Here is a 15,982-nt window from a genome sequence, read left to right on the forward strand (position 1 = left end):
ACAGAGTGTGCTTTAAAGGTCCAAATTTAGCATGGAAGACTGAAGTTCTCATTAGGTCTGATGGTATTTGTAGCATTTGGAATACTCTCATTGGCTGGGATTTCAAGAAACAGGGTTTCTTAAGGAATTTGTAGTTTGTCATGACAATGCATCCAAAATTACCAGTGCTCATTTTAAAGTATGTAAATAAGATATATATATATATTTTGAATATGAAACTTCTGCTTGAAAAAAATAACAAAAGTAGCAGCTATGTTCCTTAGTATATGTTTGTAGAGAATCTGTCAAAATAAAGAACAATACTTGGTAATGTCAGTATGGTTTTTCTTTGGCATGTAACATTTTAAGTGTAACATGAATGCAATACCATTCTCAACATTGGAATTATGGGTTTTTCACAGTAAGGGACTTTTATGTGGAGACTTCCCATGCAACATCAGTAGTTATTAACTGTTTAAAAGTCAGACCATCTCTATCTCTTTATCAGCGTTTTGAGAATGAGCATACTGAATATTTTCATCACCAACTACAGTCAGTCACTTTTGTTTGGTACCTTTGCTGACTCCAAATTCCCATTCATCAGGTTTTGTTACCTCATTCCTTATTCTACAAAATAATCTAGTTACTATATGAGGTTCAATTTTAGTTTCAGCTAAAATTATATCTGCATCGATTCTAGTATAAGTTTATTTATTATTAATTTCACATACGAAATTGTGAATTCCCTGAGAAGTAAATTCAGGTCATCTTCAGCTTCTGTTATATAAATCTGACGACAGATTAGTATCCCTTCATATCTCTTATGACTTCACAGAATTGTTCCAGCCAATGTCTTTCATTTTTGGTAGGTATTTTCTTCTTATTCTCTTAACTGTTTGATATTTCAGTAATATTGCTGACTACCCTAACACCAATGCCACCCCAGAATGCATTGCTTCATAAACATCAGAAGGATGTTTGTCCCGATATTCTTTATTCTCTTTTTTTATATTTGTTTGACTTGACCATCTAGTCTAGATTATGTAGCACTTAATTTGCTTTAATCATCTTTCCCCTGAAATTTGTCACTCCAAGTCTCCCTCACTCTTTCCCTCTTTCTTCTCTTTCTCTTTCTCTCTATCTCACTCTCTACTGTTTAGATAGTTGCTTCATTGGATTGCTCAGCATTTTTGACATTTTATATTTTGCTGTTTCTCATCCCCATTCCTGTTGGTCTTGAACTTGGACTTGAAGGGCATCGGGAGTGCCACTTATTTATTACAGCGACCTCAAAACTATGGATTAGACAGTAATATATTTCATTTGTTACATTTTATTTTTCACTCCTTCTCCAACCCCGCCCCCCCCCCCCCCTTCCTATCAGGTTTGAATTTTGACTTACAGGGGCATTGTGAGTGTCACTATTCATCTCAGCAACCTCTAACACTATGGTTTAGACTCTATATATATATATATATATATCTATATATATTTATATATATATATATATATATATATATATATATATATATATATATATATATATATATATATATATATACAATATATATATCCATATATATATATAATATATATATATATATTCTACCTGTCACCCCTTTGGTGATACGGTGAATACGGGGGTCCACTGTATATATATATATATATATATATATATATATATATATATATATATATATTGTTTTTACCTGTCAACCCTTTGGTGTCAGTGATATCTTACCTCCACAGTATTTTTACTAGATAGTAAGTTATATGTATACAGAAATAAAGTATGAGAAACCCATAGAGTTTATGTATAGAACCAGCCCCATTTCAAGGAAGCCTTTCACAGCCGCACCCCATATGGTACTCTTTAGGGTAATGATGTTTTACCCCCACTATTATATGCATACCAAGTTTGGTTTAAAGTACTCAATGTACTTCAGACTTATGCTGGAACACATATGCATACATAAGACATCATTAACACCAAAGGGGGTGTGGGTGGGAAGGGCTTCCCTGAAATTGGGCTGGTTCTACATGCACACTTAGTTACTAAATAAACTCTGGAAAAGAATACTGTGGGGGTAACGCACATTTTATATCTATAATATATATATATATATATCTATAATATATATATATATATTATATATATTATTATCTATATATATATATATATATATCTACATTATAAATAAAAAAGTATATAAAAGGCCCATTAACTGTAGACATATCCTGTCTTAACGGGAATTTATTTAAACACACACAACATATCTATAATATATATATATATATATATATATATATATATATATATATAAAGGTAGAATCCACGAAGGAAGGTGAAACAGTGGAGTAGCTGTGAGATCTTATGACTCAAAAGTCCTTTACTTAGCAGACTGACGTACATGAGGAACTGAGTCTGTTAAGTAAAAAACTTTTGAGTTGAAAGATCTCGCAGTTACTACCCATTGTTTCACTTTAATTCGTGGATTCTACATTTATTTATATATTCATCACTTTCCAAACTTTGGTGATTCAGTTCTACATACATACATACATTGAGATATATAGATATAATAATATAGATATATTATATATATAAGATGATATATATATATAATATATTATAACATTATATATCCCAGAAAGTCTGAATTAGGAGGATGAGTTGAAAAGTAACTTGAGAGAGGAGGGTCGTTGGGACATCCCCCGAATCTTTGGGAAGTATCTACGATGTTGGTTAATTTGGAAGGTAGCCTCTGTGAATCTGGACATCGGAGTGATTGCAAATTTGTTATCAAGGTTGGGGAAGTGAAAGTTAATTTTTTCACGGAATTTTTGTAATGCGCCTTTGTACACGTGTGCGTGTATTTGATCATCTATTTCGTTTGTTTAGCAGTCAGTCATGCGTCATTTGCTCTGTGCTATCATGGACTTGTTGACTCAGTTTCGGCGATTTGGTTACTGGAAAAAGTTGAAATAAATCTATATTTTGGAAGTAACGACGAAAGACGACTTTCGTATAAAGTGGCTTAATTCAGGCAGGGAATTGTGCATATTGCGTCACTGTTCAGCTTCATCCAAAAGTTTGTGCCAGAACCGGCCTTACTAAATCAATAATTATTAGTGTGACATTGTCGGTCTTTCTTGTTGCCAGAATATTCAAGTTGTGGTAGATTTGACTTTTTCAGACCAGTTTAACACAGAGCAAATATCAAATAAATTTTGAAAACAGAAGTTTTGTTCTTTGAGGTATGAAGGCCGTCAGTGGTTAGTGAAAATTGCTATAGCTCCGTAGGAATACTTAAGTACTTTGGGTGTTGTGGGGAGCATGGAAGGGGGAGAAGGGTCGACAAGGCAAGGGTGGACTCTCCCTCCCATCCTCCCTCCGGTAAGGGTTAGTGGGCGGTTTGGCCGAGGGTATGGAGCTGGATGTGACGGAGTCCGTTTTAAAGGGAAGGGATGGCATGCCAAACGTGTACTTACGTTTATTTTTTCCGGCTTTTTCCTTATTTTAAAACATTAAATTTTGGGTATAAAAAATGTACAGTAAATAAAAGTGACCAATGAGCCGCCGATTTGTGCTATGTTTAAGCTTGTTCGAGAATCTTTGGAGATTCACTTCAAGGAAATTTGGAAATAGATAGAGATTGGTTGAGTGCTCCTGTTAACAAAACTGAACATGACCTCGTGTACTACAAAGCATTGGTGTGCCATTTGGGGCAAACATCCTTAAGAATTTACTTTCGGGAAGGGAATGTTTACCAGGAAGTGTGTATAACATACTCGTGTTATCGGACTGTGTAATGAGTAAAGTAAGTTCTTAAAGTTTTGTGTGGAAAAGCAATCTAATACCCATTCATTAAGGTATGATGATTTACTTCTATATCACTTGGAATACTTGTACATTTTACGTGAATGTTCGCCCAACGTTTTGACGGTGTAGAGTTCTTTTTCCATCGTGGGTAGCATCATAGTATTGCCATTTCGCTCTCCATTGTGACTTAAAAAAAATCCAATCCGTCATTTTAGACGGTCACTTTCAGAAACGAATGTAACTCAATAATGTGTTGCTCTTTGTATTTCCTACCAACTTAGTTAATAGTGTGAAAAGTATGAATGCCGTTGGTTACGAGAGATTCAGATTAGGCTTGCTATCTAGGGATCTTTTCCTTCCTCGTGAGGTCCATAGCCCTCTCTTGTTGTGCAGTGCATTTGTATCCTTACCTTCTATAGCAGGTCATTTTTCTATAGAGGGTAGTTTCCCAGAAAAAATAAGGCCAACTCTGCCAGATTCATCCTTTAACTACTTAATTGTGTGTATGTTGTGGGGGGTGGGGAGGGGAGATAATTTACTGGCTGAGGGGGGTTTTGTATTTTATTTTAGTCAGTTAATGCTCCCAAAGCTTTCCCAGACACAAGCGTTATTTGTGTCTAACCTCTTGGTTCTCTGTTAGTGACAAATGATGAGGATCACTTTCATACTGGAGTTAAAGGCACTAGTATATGATTTGGCTGTGTACCCCGAGTTTAATGTTTATATGATAGTGTTAGGCCGTTTTACTCCAGTGCAATGGAAAAATTTTTCGGCAGATCAAAATACGATTAACTTTTATTTCTTACCTTAGTCATGATTTTTAATGAACTTGGAGAGAGAGAGAGAGAGAGAGAGAGAGAGAGAGAGAGAGAGAGAGAGAGAGAGAGAGAGAGAGAGAGAGAATCGACTTTCTCTAATTTTTCAATCTTTGTTATGTTGCTTTCCCAGGTCGGCGATGATCTCATGTATCGTGAAGATGGGGAATTTTGTTTCACGTGAGCTGTTCAGTCTTTTGCCTACTTATTATTATTATTATTATTATTATTATTATTATTATTATTATTATTATTATTATTATTATGTGTAATAGAGAGTATTGTGTTCATGGAGCTATTGACTGTTTTAGGGAAAGCTTTTGAAGAAGAAATTGATCATTGCAATTTAAGATTAATTGCACAAAAATGACATTACCTTGATTTTTAGTTATAACTGGGAATCAAACGTTTTTATTGTTACGAATAAATTTATTCATGTGTAAAGACAAGAGTGAACAGACTACAGTTTCTCTCTCTCTCTCTCTCTCTCTCTCTCTCTCTCTCTCTCTCTCTCTCTCTCTCTCCAGAATTAGTGATGTGTGTGCTGCCGCAGCAGTATGTTATGAAATATATGAAGTCCTTTTTAACTACGTCAAATGGTTAGTCAATGAACCGGAAGAAGGTGAACTTACATGTAAATGATTTAGATATGAAGTAAATAAGGTTTGGATGTTATCTATTTGTTGTTGCACGTATTGCCTTAACAAAATGGTTGGGGTATTTGATGTACTGGTGGAGATGGGTCTGTGTGTCCGTGCAGATAGAGCTCACGCCACCCTCTGCTAGAGGGTATGCTGGAAGGGCATAAGAAAAGCACTTCATCATTAACGGAAAAGAAATGTTGCAGAGTCTAACATGTCGGTCATTGCTCCAGTAGGTTCACAGACGGGACCACGAGGTGACGTTACGGACAGTTAAGTCTGTATGGTTAGCTTTGGAGTTTAAAAATGGGGTAAAATAGTGTTTCAGCCGCATATTGAAGGCGTTGTATAACAGACTCAACTCACATTTTATCTACAGTTAATTTTTTCTTACATTAACCTTCGGATCCGTTAATTCAAACGTTTGTGAATATTGCTAGTCGATATGAATGACTGCAAGTATTTTGAATTTCCCATAAATATTTTAACATAAATTAAATGGTAAAATCGTAGAAGGAACGAAAGAACTCAAATGAACTTATTGCTTACAATAGAATAGGTGGTTGGAAGTCACCAAAGTAGGAGTGGTGACCCTTGCCTGAAGAGGTTGGCCACTTTGTTTGATACTGAAAGTTCATTCTAAATAAACCGCGTGGATGTTTAACAAACAGGAAAAATTCCGAACTTAGTTTAGCTAAGTACGCCATGTTTGTTAACAATTAAACAGCGTCACTGACCAGTAGGCTACAGAACCTTTGGGAGCTGAGGTAGACTTCACAGGTTTATATTCACATGGTGTTACCAGTGGCCGATGATCCATCCATAAGTGAAGGTATAGTAAACAGTTTATCAAGAATTCCCTCTACAGCTCTTAAGGCGAATGGCGATCTCAAAAAATTACTTTTATGTGTCATCTTGTCAAGGCCAGTTATAACGTCGCTGCTAATAAATAAAAGAAAAGAAAGCGCAAATAGAACACTGCATTTCGCCGACATAAGACGGAGATTCTTCCACATCAACAAAAAAAAAAAAAAAAAAAAAAAAAAAAAAAAAAATATATATATATATATATATATATATATATATATATATAGATATATATATATATATATATATATATATATAATAAACTAGTAAGGGAAACTGGCAGATAAGAAGGTTAAGAAGCGCTTCAAAGTGACTGTCAGCCTGGTTTTTTTTGTTTACCCGAGCGTGCAAAGCGGCAGTTGACGTAACTTACACAGCAGGATTCCCTGAGCGACCTTGAAAACCTTTGGATCCCATAATGCTATGACATCATGCGCCGCATGTCCTGCTCTAGCTGTCCAGAGATCAACGACTCTGGGTTCTTTTTGCTGTTGGTTTTACTCAGTGACCCAGAAGCTTTTGGTCAAGGAAGCAACCATTCAGTTTATAGTAAAGTGTTTTTTTTTTTTTACTAGAGGACGTTATGTACTTCTCAGCCATTTGGATCGGAAAGGATAACTCTTCTCTCTCTCTCTCTCTCTCTCTCTCTCTCGTCTCTCTCCTCTCTCTAATAGATATATATATATAATCTATAATATATATATTATTTAAAATTAAAAAAATATATATAGATATATATATATTATATATTATATGGGTAATGATACATTATCTAATATATATATATATATGACTGGTAAAAATGTTCTGTAACAACAGAATTCCATCTAATAAAAGGAGCCCATAAAAACACCAAAATATAGAGAGAAAAGTACTATATTTCAGAGACTGCTGTCTCCCTCTGAAGAGGGAGACAGTAGTCTCTGAAATATAGTACTTTTCTCTCTATATTTTGGTGTTTTTATGGGCTCCTTTTATTATTATATTATATATATATATATATATATATATATATACATATGATATATATTATATATTATATATAGGTAATGCCACAGAGGAAAAATGAAAAGACGAGAAATGCCGAGATCTATTGGTCTTCACGGCCCTTTACTTGAGGCACGGCTGATCAAACAAGTAGGCTTAATATAAAAACTGACATTACAGGAATAGCATAAGGTCCAATTCAATTTAAAGAAACGAAAAAAGCCTTATAGTAATCCTGTAATGTCAGTTTGTATACTAAGCGTACTTGTACCATGTTTTTGTTCTGTTCTGATCAGTCGTGCCTCAAGGGTCGTGAAGACCGACAGATCTCGGCATTTCTCGTCTTTCATTTTTCGTCCGTGGCATTACCTTTATATATACATAGCATCACGTTTTATATATTTCGTGATCAAGTTATTCACACACACACACACACACACACACACACACACACACACACACACACACACACACACACATATATATATATATATATATATATATATATATATATATATATATATATATGTGTGTGTGTGTGTGTGTGTGTTTGTTTGTGTGTGTGTGCAGACGTTTACGTACGTTTTTATTTATTTGTAAAAATGATGAAAGAACATTGCCAGTTTAAAGCAGAAGAGGGAACCCTGATTGTGCTTTCTGTCACTCTTCGATGACCATTAGGTCGCAGATATTGTAATACATAATTTTCCGAGTCCTGTCATGACTCGTCATCTGAGCGTCCGGTGGTATGTACGTACGCGTGACGAGGAAGGTTGGTGATGGGACAGTTACTTTTGAATAAAAACTCACCTAATTTAACGCTCCGAAAGCTCTGGCATTCTTTTACGGCATCAAATGTGTGTAATGATGTATGCAGTTGTAAGTCATTAAAATATGTTCTCAATGATTAAACTTCCAGTTGAACACTGAACGCGCTATCGAAGCCGAGATGATGGTAAGTTGATTATGTTCCCTTCGCCTCTTCCCTTCACTGAAGACGGAACTAAAGTAATGGCCCGGGAGAGCAGACTCCGTGTCCAGAACGAACAACGACCCAAGAAAAACTGCACAAGGTCTTGGTAAGGAGTCTGCCTGGGACTCTGTGTCGATCCTAAAAGCCTGCTCTGGGGAAGTCCCACATTCTCTCTCTCTCTCTCTCTCTCTCTCTCTCTCTCTCTCTCTCTCTCTCTCTCTCTCCTCGTATTTGTTTCTTTCCCGGAGTGCTCCGTTAACTCAAGTAACAGTGTGTGGTGTTAAGAGTAGAGTTTGTGACTAGAACCGAAAATTGGATGAAAATTTGTTTAGATGTCGTTTTGGGGAAGTTCAGTGGGGGTAGATCTGATTTGGATGGAAGGAGGAATTCAGCATCATATGGGAGCCAGGTTTTTTTCTGGGTATGTTGTTTTTCGATAATGATTTGAAAAGCTTTTTGCAGTTTCTCGAGCGCGTAAGAAGTACATGTCAAGAGTGTCAGGTGAAGTACGCTTGTAAGAAAACCGGTCTCTCGGTGCTTCCCCCACCCCTCCCCGCGTATCCCGGGCCCCCTCAAGTAGAAGAGCGCGATTATGTTATGTAGGGAGAAAAACCGCCTGGGAAACCCGTAGTGTGACCCGGTCTGAGATGCTCAGCGAAACCAAGACCGGTTGAAACCGAAGGAAAGATTTTCCAGCAATCTGACACCTCGCTCAGCTAATGGACCGAATTCGGTGTCGTTGATGGTTGTTACCTCTTACAAGAGCGAACACTCGATCAATAAAGTTTGAATATTTCAGAGGAAGTGCTTTTCCGGTATTGAATTGTTTTTTCAATTTGTTCGTGAGGTGTTCGTTCTTTCTGATCGATCTTCAGCTGGTTCATCATCACATGAACTCGAACGATTTCCTATTTCATTATCTCTTGCGGGAAGTGACTCAAGTAGAAGCCATTTCCCACCGAGTGCTCGCCTCCTCCTTTTCTGTTTTGAAGGCGGATATGGCAGCTTGTGTTAGGAGCCCTTGTGCAGGGGGTTCATTGCTAGCGAGACATGAATTTGTTTTCGGTTTGTAGATTGTCTGTACTATGTTGGCTTGTAATAACGAATACATGAAACAAAACCCTTCAGTAATACTTGGATTTGCAATGGCGTTTTGGGTTACACTTGCTATTCTAGTCCAGGCAGGGAAGGACAAATGACCTTGCGAGGCGAAAAAGCGTTTGGCTGTTACCAGGAAATGCCTGCGATGGATGCGCATTCTTTCTGAGTCAGTGACTCGGAGGGCACCGTCATCTCGTAGTCCCTGCTTTCTAGGCTAATATGATTCTCCTCCCACAACCCAACCTCAAACCTCAAGGGCTGTCACTCATTACCCTTAGGAGACCTTAGTACTCGACCTGTTGTACTGGTTGGTCCCGCCAGTGTGGCGACTCTTTCCGGCTAACTCGAAGCGTGGATGGATTTCTTTTGATGCATAATTATTATACAGGGAATGCGCGTTTATATTTTTGTTTTCCAATATCCTTATTTCTTATTAGTGAGATTTACTGTATTTAATGTATGTCATATTGGCCGAGACAAGCAAAACTCGCTCTCTCTCTCTCTCTCTCTCTCTCTCTCTCACAGCTGGTGAAGCGTTTTGTAAGTTCATGTGAATTTTTTAGACATTGCCTTAGTTCTCTCTGATTTTTTTTTTATTTGGCCGCTCAAGGCAAATCAGAAAAATGGAAAGAATGTCAGCACAGGATGCTGTGTGAAATAAGAAAACTTTCAACGGGAAGGTTTGCACACTGCAAGAATAAGAATGCGAAAGGATACAGGGGAAAAAGAAGCAACACAAATGATGAGGCAGAACTCTAGAGAGATCGGGGACAGAGGCCAAGGAAGGTCGTACTTGGTCGCTTAGTAACCTTTTCTTACTATAATACCAGCGATGAAATTAGAAATTGGGTATTATAGTCACACCAAAATATCGTGAAACGTTAGTAAATTTTAGACTTGCTACTTATCCCCAATAATGTTCATTAAATTCCATTCAAGTTTTAAAACACAGCCGTGGCAGTACGTTCCTACTTCCTCCTATCTGGTCAGGAAGATAAGCATATTCCAACAATGTCAACTTGAAATGGACGGCTCCCTACGACACCAGTTAGTGCTCAGGTCTGAGATTTTTTTTTAATTCCCCGACATTATAAATGGATGAAAGAAAATATAAGTGGACGAAAGAAAATATAAATGGATGAAAAAGAAAATATACGCAAACTACAAAATATGATCGCAGATGAAAACAATGCAGAAGAATGTGAAGCTACCGTTATCAAAGATGAGTAGGGGAAAATGATCTACACCCACTGCATGAGGAGGAATTTGATGTGCCTTTGAGTGAATGTGTTAATGTATAAAACTAGAAAAAACCCTAACTTTGGGATGTTATTAACGTGGAAAAGCCAACCGGATTCGGTAGTTGTAAAGAATACGCGAGTTTCTTGGAGATATGATGAAAATAAGAAAAAGTGAACGGAAAGGAAATTTTCACGTGATAGAAGCGACATTATAAGTGCCAGAGCGAAGCTTCTACGTGCCATCAGAAACGATTAGGGATACGAGCAGCACTCGTATTTGTAGACGGATGGAAGCAGTGTTAACGAAAGTCCAGTTTAACAGCAACGATATAAGATGGTAAGGATAAGTAAGGAGTTTGGACGAACGAATGAAAGTATCCTAAATGGAGGAGGGTTGCCCATTAGCAAGGGCCTGATTTCCAAGTCTTTTAGTTGACGACAGTCATGTTTCCAACGTCAGGCATTGGCTGCGTAGTATACATAGGTCATCCCGTCTGTTTGCTCTGTACCTGTGTATGAACGGAATATGCGTCTCTTTACACAAAAAGAATACATAGCTGCAGAGAAACTGGCCAGCCATGGGGTGTAGCGGTTTTAATTAACAGAAGGACGGTGTCATTATCGTGTCCGCTCAAAGGAATACTTCATATGAGTGGATTCAGTGATTCTAAAGGAATAATGAAGGTATGGCAGAGCGTCTCCCGTAGACGTATCTCGTCCTCCATTTATACATGTCTTTTATTATTTTGTGATTTTCAAAGACCGTGCCTGGTTGTGACACTAGGTTACAGGTTTTGAACAGGGTTGTCTTTTTCATTCGTATCGGATAAGTCAGTGCTGAAGTGAGCCACTTCTGAGAATGACTAACATCCATGGATATCCAGGTTGCTACTGCTACAAGTTCGCAGATGTTTGACGCCAAGTTCGATAACTTGTATTATATGGGGGAATGAGGGTAGGAATCGTTTTAATGACAAGATTTATTTCTAGTTCGTAAAATTTAAATCCTCACGAAAATTTTTCACTTTGACAACGTTTGTGGCTTTTGTGAGTCGGTCGCTTCTACGTTAAGTGGTCCAATGCTTCTTCTGATGTAAACTGTATAATCGTAAACCGCTTGTGAAAATCTTTTTAACAAAAATATGAGGAACTGCTTGCTGTTTATACTGTTGTTCTGTTTAATGAACAAAGAAATAACAGTAGGCGATGTGTATGTTTTCCGTGGTTAGAATGCGTAGGTCGAGCAGGCATTTCATTTATAGTACTGTACCGGATTCAGAGAATACGAAAAACAGGTATGAAGAGGTGGGCACACGACTGAGGTGAGAGAACTGAAATCTCAGAATGTTATCACGTGAATATACATAGGCTTAGCTCAGAGTGGGGACAGGTTCGGCAGGATTCCTGACCTGTAGGTAGATCTGAATCCAAACCCGATACTTGCTTCGCGATTTTGGTGGCACTGAGTGTTCATCCTGTATGAATATGATGAATCTGTTCACAGAGCACCTTCCTAATTCACCGCGAACAAAAGAAGGAAAATAACCTCATATCTTGGTAACGAACTTTTATAGACAAATTCGTCTGGAATGTAGTGTAGGCCTGAAAAGATGACGCTAGGTGTCAAAAGATGACGTTTTGGTTGTTTTTTGTCGTCGCGTTAAACAAGGTAATAATATTTGAGCATAAGAATAAATCATTTGTTTCTTACTATGTAGATTTATAGTGTCATTCAACATAGTAATCTGATGCTTTACCGTCAATAATTTCCACAGTCTGGGAGATAGAGCGACTAAATTGTTATTGTAGGCGGCTTACATAACTTGTCGGGCACTGAATGTCAAGGCCTTTGCTATTGCCTGCGGCGTCGCGACCGAGAAAGAATATTTTTTATGAATAGTAAGAATCAAGATAAATCCATAGGCCATTGTCTTCAGTCATGTCTAACTTATGGAGTTAAATTGCATTTTTTTTTAAATACAGATAGTATGATTACTTGGGCCACCAATGTATAGACTCTAGTTGCTAATCAAATTAATCGTAGACAAGTTGTGTTTTCATTTAGCCCCTGAGTTATTCAAGAGGTGTCCCTTCGTTTGCGAATGTGCACGACGGGGTTCGAACAGTTTTTTCCTCATAGGATGTTGTCGAGCTGGCTTGGAAATGTTCGTTGTTGCCTGTTCTTCACTGTTTCAGTTTTGGTTCTTTTTATTTTCGTAATTCGTATTCCACCGAGATCTCGTGCTGGTTTGGAATCGTAATTTTCTGTTGATGAGCATTTGGTTGATGTTTGTTAGCGTCCTCCTGTGTAGCATACTGATTTGGCTTCTGATGAGTGCCATTCTGTATGTGTGGAATTATAGATTGGTTCTTTTTCTTCTTGAGTGTATGCTTATGCATGAATGGTTTTCACTGCTAAATTTCTCTCATGTCAGCTATTGTGGAAGGTTGCAACGTGCAAAATAATTCAGTTTCTTGACACTCATGAGTATTAGATCTTTTGCAAAGTAATAGAAAAATGCTGACACCTTTTGAATTGCTTTGCACATTTTTAGCCCTATCAGCGTGAAAGCCAGGTCTTTGTATAATGGCCCCTAAAAGGGTGTGGGCGGTGGCATGTGGTCTGGACGCTGAATCCGTGTTTGGTTTACAAGGGTCAGCGCTGAGTCAGAAGCAGTTTTTTTTTCTTCTTCTTTTTTAATAAATATTAAGGTCTTTCGGTAATCTTTTTCAAGTATGGAGACAATATATGTTTGGATTTTGGTCTCTAACACAAGGATTATTTCCTTCGTCATAATGGAGTATTTGAACGATTATATTGTATTTTATCCCTTTCGCTCTCGTACGTAGCACTACATGCCGCCAGGTCAGACATGAGACACGGACCAATACGCTGTATGGAGAACTCCAGCTTCCATGGCGGAAGTAATAGCTCATTCTTGGAAAGTCACTCTCGCTTTAGTTTATGATATTAGGTTAATCTACTGTGTTATTCTTTGGCAGTGTCTTTTTCAGCAAATTTTTATTCACAAATGAAATTTATGTCATGGGAATTTAAATATTGATCTCATCACCCTTGTCTCTCATTTCCAGGTATGTTCAGCTGGGAGGTGAAAACTCGTGAGTAAAAGTTTTTAATGATTTTAGTCTCTCTCTCTCTCTCTCTCTCTCTCTCTCTCTCTCTCTCTCTCTCTCTCTCTCTCTAATGAAACTGGCGTAAACAATTGCATGGTTGGAAAGTGTACAACACGGAGTTCTCAAAGTATATAAAACCATTTGCTGTTTTGTAATCACAATTAAAAATCTATTTCCTTCCATGCGATATTTTAATTCTTTAAATGTTCACATTGTCATTTCTGCTGAAGAGCTTAATTTGTTTCCCAACAAACGACAAACTTGTAAATTTTTGTTCACAATGGAGTTCATTGTACCTTTCCTTTTCTTGTGTGAGGTTCAGTGACACAACTTTCGTGAAGTTTGCGCCGTTGTTTATTTTGATAGAGAAATGAATCAGTCTACTCAAATGACTGTACACAGCGGCGTTTGTTCAAGAAATAAATCAAACGTTGTATGAAAAAGGATTTGATAAGGATGATTATGGATGAAACGTGGTCTTACCCTTGAGATGAGATAATCCTATGTTGTTTGGGTAGAAGATTTCTTGCTTGAACGTGGAATGAAAAATTTCCTCTCTTTACTTTGCGCCAGATTGGGCCACGTACGTTATCAGAAGTGGGTAACGATTTACTTGTCCGCGAGACTCAAAAGTCTGTGCCCAACACAGTCCACAGACTCTCGGATAAGGCTGTACCAAGGACCACGAAACCAGCGGACCTTGTGTAGTCCTTCACTGCAACTGCATCTCAGAAGATGCGACTTACTTATCCTTTGACTCGGTAGGCGGAGCGTCATGTTGTGGGATTGGGGGAGTGTCCGAGTGAGGAGCCAATGGGAGGTCAGGTTCGAGAAGCAGGTTTTCGGTTAATGAATAATAGGACGTCGATCAGGAGGATGAGCTAGATGTAGATTCCTCCCCTCCTCATGCACACTACTTAAGAATAGTACTGAACTTAGCAATATCTTGTTTGATGATTACACATTAATCAGACTGGTCCGAATGGAAGCACGCATATGTATAATACTACTTTGTAATGATTAAATGGTAAAGTGTATTCATTAGTTGGTTCACGTTTTCGTTTTTTGGTTGTAGTATACTGTGAAAATGTAACAATTGAACGAGGGAGAAGGCATCTATTCGTAAATGGATCTGTTCTCAGTAATCAAAAATGGACACTAGGAAAGAATGTGTTACTCAAGGTTGCATATATAAATATATATATATAGACCTTGTTCTACTCTCTTGGTTGGTATATACATCCAAAGTCGATCTTTGTTCAGGATAAACTTATAAATTCGCTTAGGACCACCATAGGTTGATAATGTTTTGTGTAAAAGATTTGTTCTGACGCTTGTCAACGTTATCGCATATTGGGGATAAGTTTGGTAAAAGAGGCAAAATCTTTTCCAGATCAGTTGCATTGGAATTCTGTGTAGCCTCTACTGGAATTGTTTGTATCGCGCATTAAGGTCGTGTCATTTGGTTTTATGGAATTTAATAAAAGATGAGATGAATGAAGTTTCAAATTTTGCTAAGAATGTTGTTTGCGAACGTGACCAGATAGATAGCAGAGTTGAAACCTTTCGTTGCTCATCTTGAGAGAGAATCGTTCAGGATAGGAGTTTCTAGCGATGCTGAAATCAGAAGCACAAAGGTGATGATTAATCAATTACCACGGTGAATCTCAGTACTGTGTTAATGGTCTCGAGTCATTCGTTTATTTATTTGAATGATGCAGATTGTACCGGGAAATATCTTGAGTGTGCTAACAAATGATCAAGAAATTCCATTTATGAAAATGTAGGTTTTGTATTCTAGGAAAATACAAATTACTGTTAGTGTGTCATACGTATTACTTTTTACTCTTGGGTCACCGATAGGCGATAGAGAACTTAACGGTAAAGTGTGAACCCGAGTAGGTACGTATCACAGATATTGGTGCTTTCCTTCTTTCAGGTATCATTCGTTTGAACGCCACTCTTCTCCCTCCCTCCCCTTTCCCTCCATTGCCCGGGAGGAAAACGGTTAGGGGAAGTTCAGAGGGATGTCGGTCGGTACTTCCCCGGTTGTTCTCACAGAGGCTCCCGTCAGGCCCGGGTGACGAGCGTTGTAATTCTCGTGGTAAGACTGGTTGCTTTCTAGAATTTTAACTATGTTTGTTGGCGTCTCGGTTGGCAGGGGAGAGTCCACAGGGCCAAACCGAACCTGTAATTTCCTTCAGTACTTTACCTAATGCATTGACGTCAGTTATTGAACAAGAGTCTTGGTGCGAACACTAAGCCTGCAAATCTAAATCAACTAAGCAACGATATAGTCGAATTATGCTATACCTCATTTTTGGTTCCTCTCTTTCAGAGATTTAGTTGGTGGGTAAACTCTTACCTTGTAGAATGTGGAACTGATCCTTTGGACATTTACCCCATTTTCTCCGCGTAAT

General features: G+C 37.8%; 2 protein-coding genes across 7 annotated transcripts in view; one reads left to right on the plus strand and one right to left on the minus strand.

Moving 5' to 3' along the window:
• LOC135218237 (nuclear migration protein nudC-like) overlaps positions 1-15,982 on the plus strand; it is a 522,861-nt gene that overhangs the window by 164,321 nt on the left and 342,558 nt on the right. The window lies entirely within an intron of this gene.
• Positions 1-15,982, minus strand: part of LOC135218238 (uncharacterized) — a 220,274-nt gene that overhangs the window by 4,717 nt on the left and 199,575 nt on the right. Inside the window, exon 1 of one of the 4 annotated variants that reach the window (XM_064254396.1) lies at positions 14,046-14,292. The exons of 2 other annotated variants lie outside the window; for them this stretch is intronic. The gene's annotated coding sequence lies outside the window, so the exon portion shown is untranslated. Of the gene's footprint in view, positions 1-7,922; positions 8,177-14,045; positions 14,293-15,982 lie in introns of those variants that run through there. One more of the 4 variants, XM_064254397.1, reaches the window with a different exon arrangement.

The sequence above is a fragment of the Macrobrachium nipponense genome, chromosome 9 (genome assembly GCF_015104395.2).
Source record: "Macrobrachium nipponense isolate FS-2020 chromosome 9, ASM1510439v2, whole genome shotgun sequence".
Lineage (NCBI taxonomy): Eukaryota > Metazoa > Arthropoda > Malacostraca > Decapoda > Palaemonidae > Macrobrachium > Macrobrachium nipponense.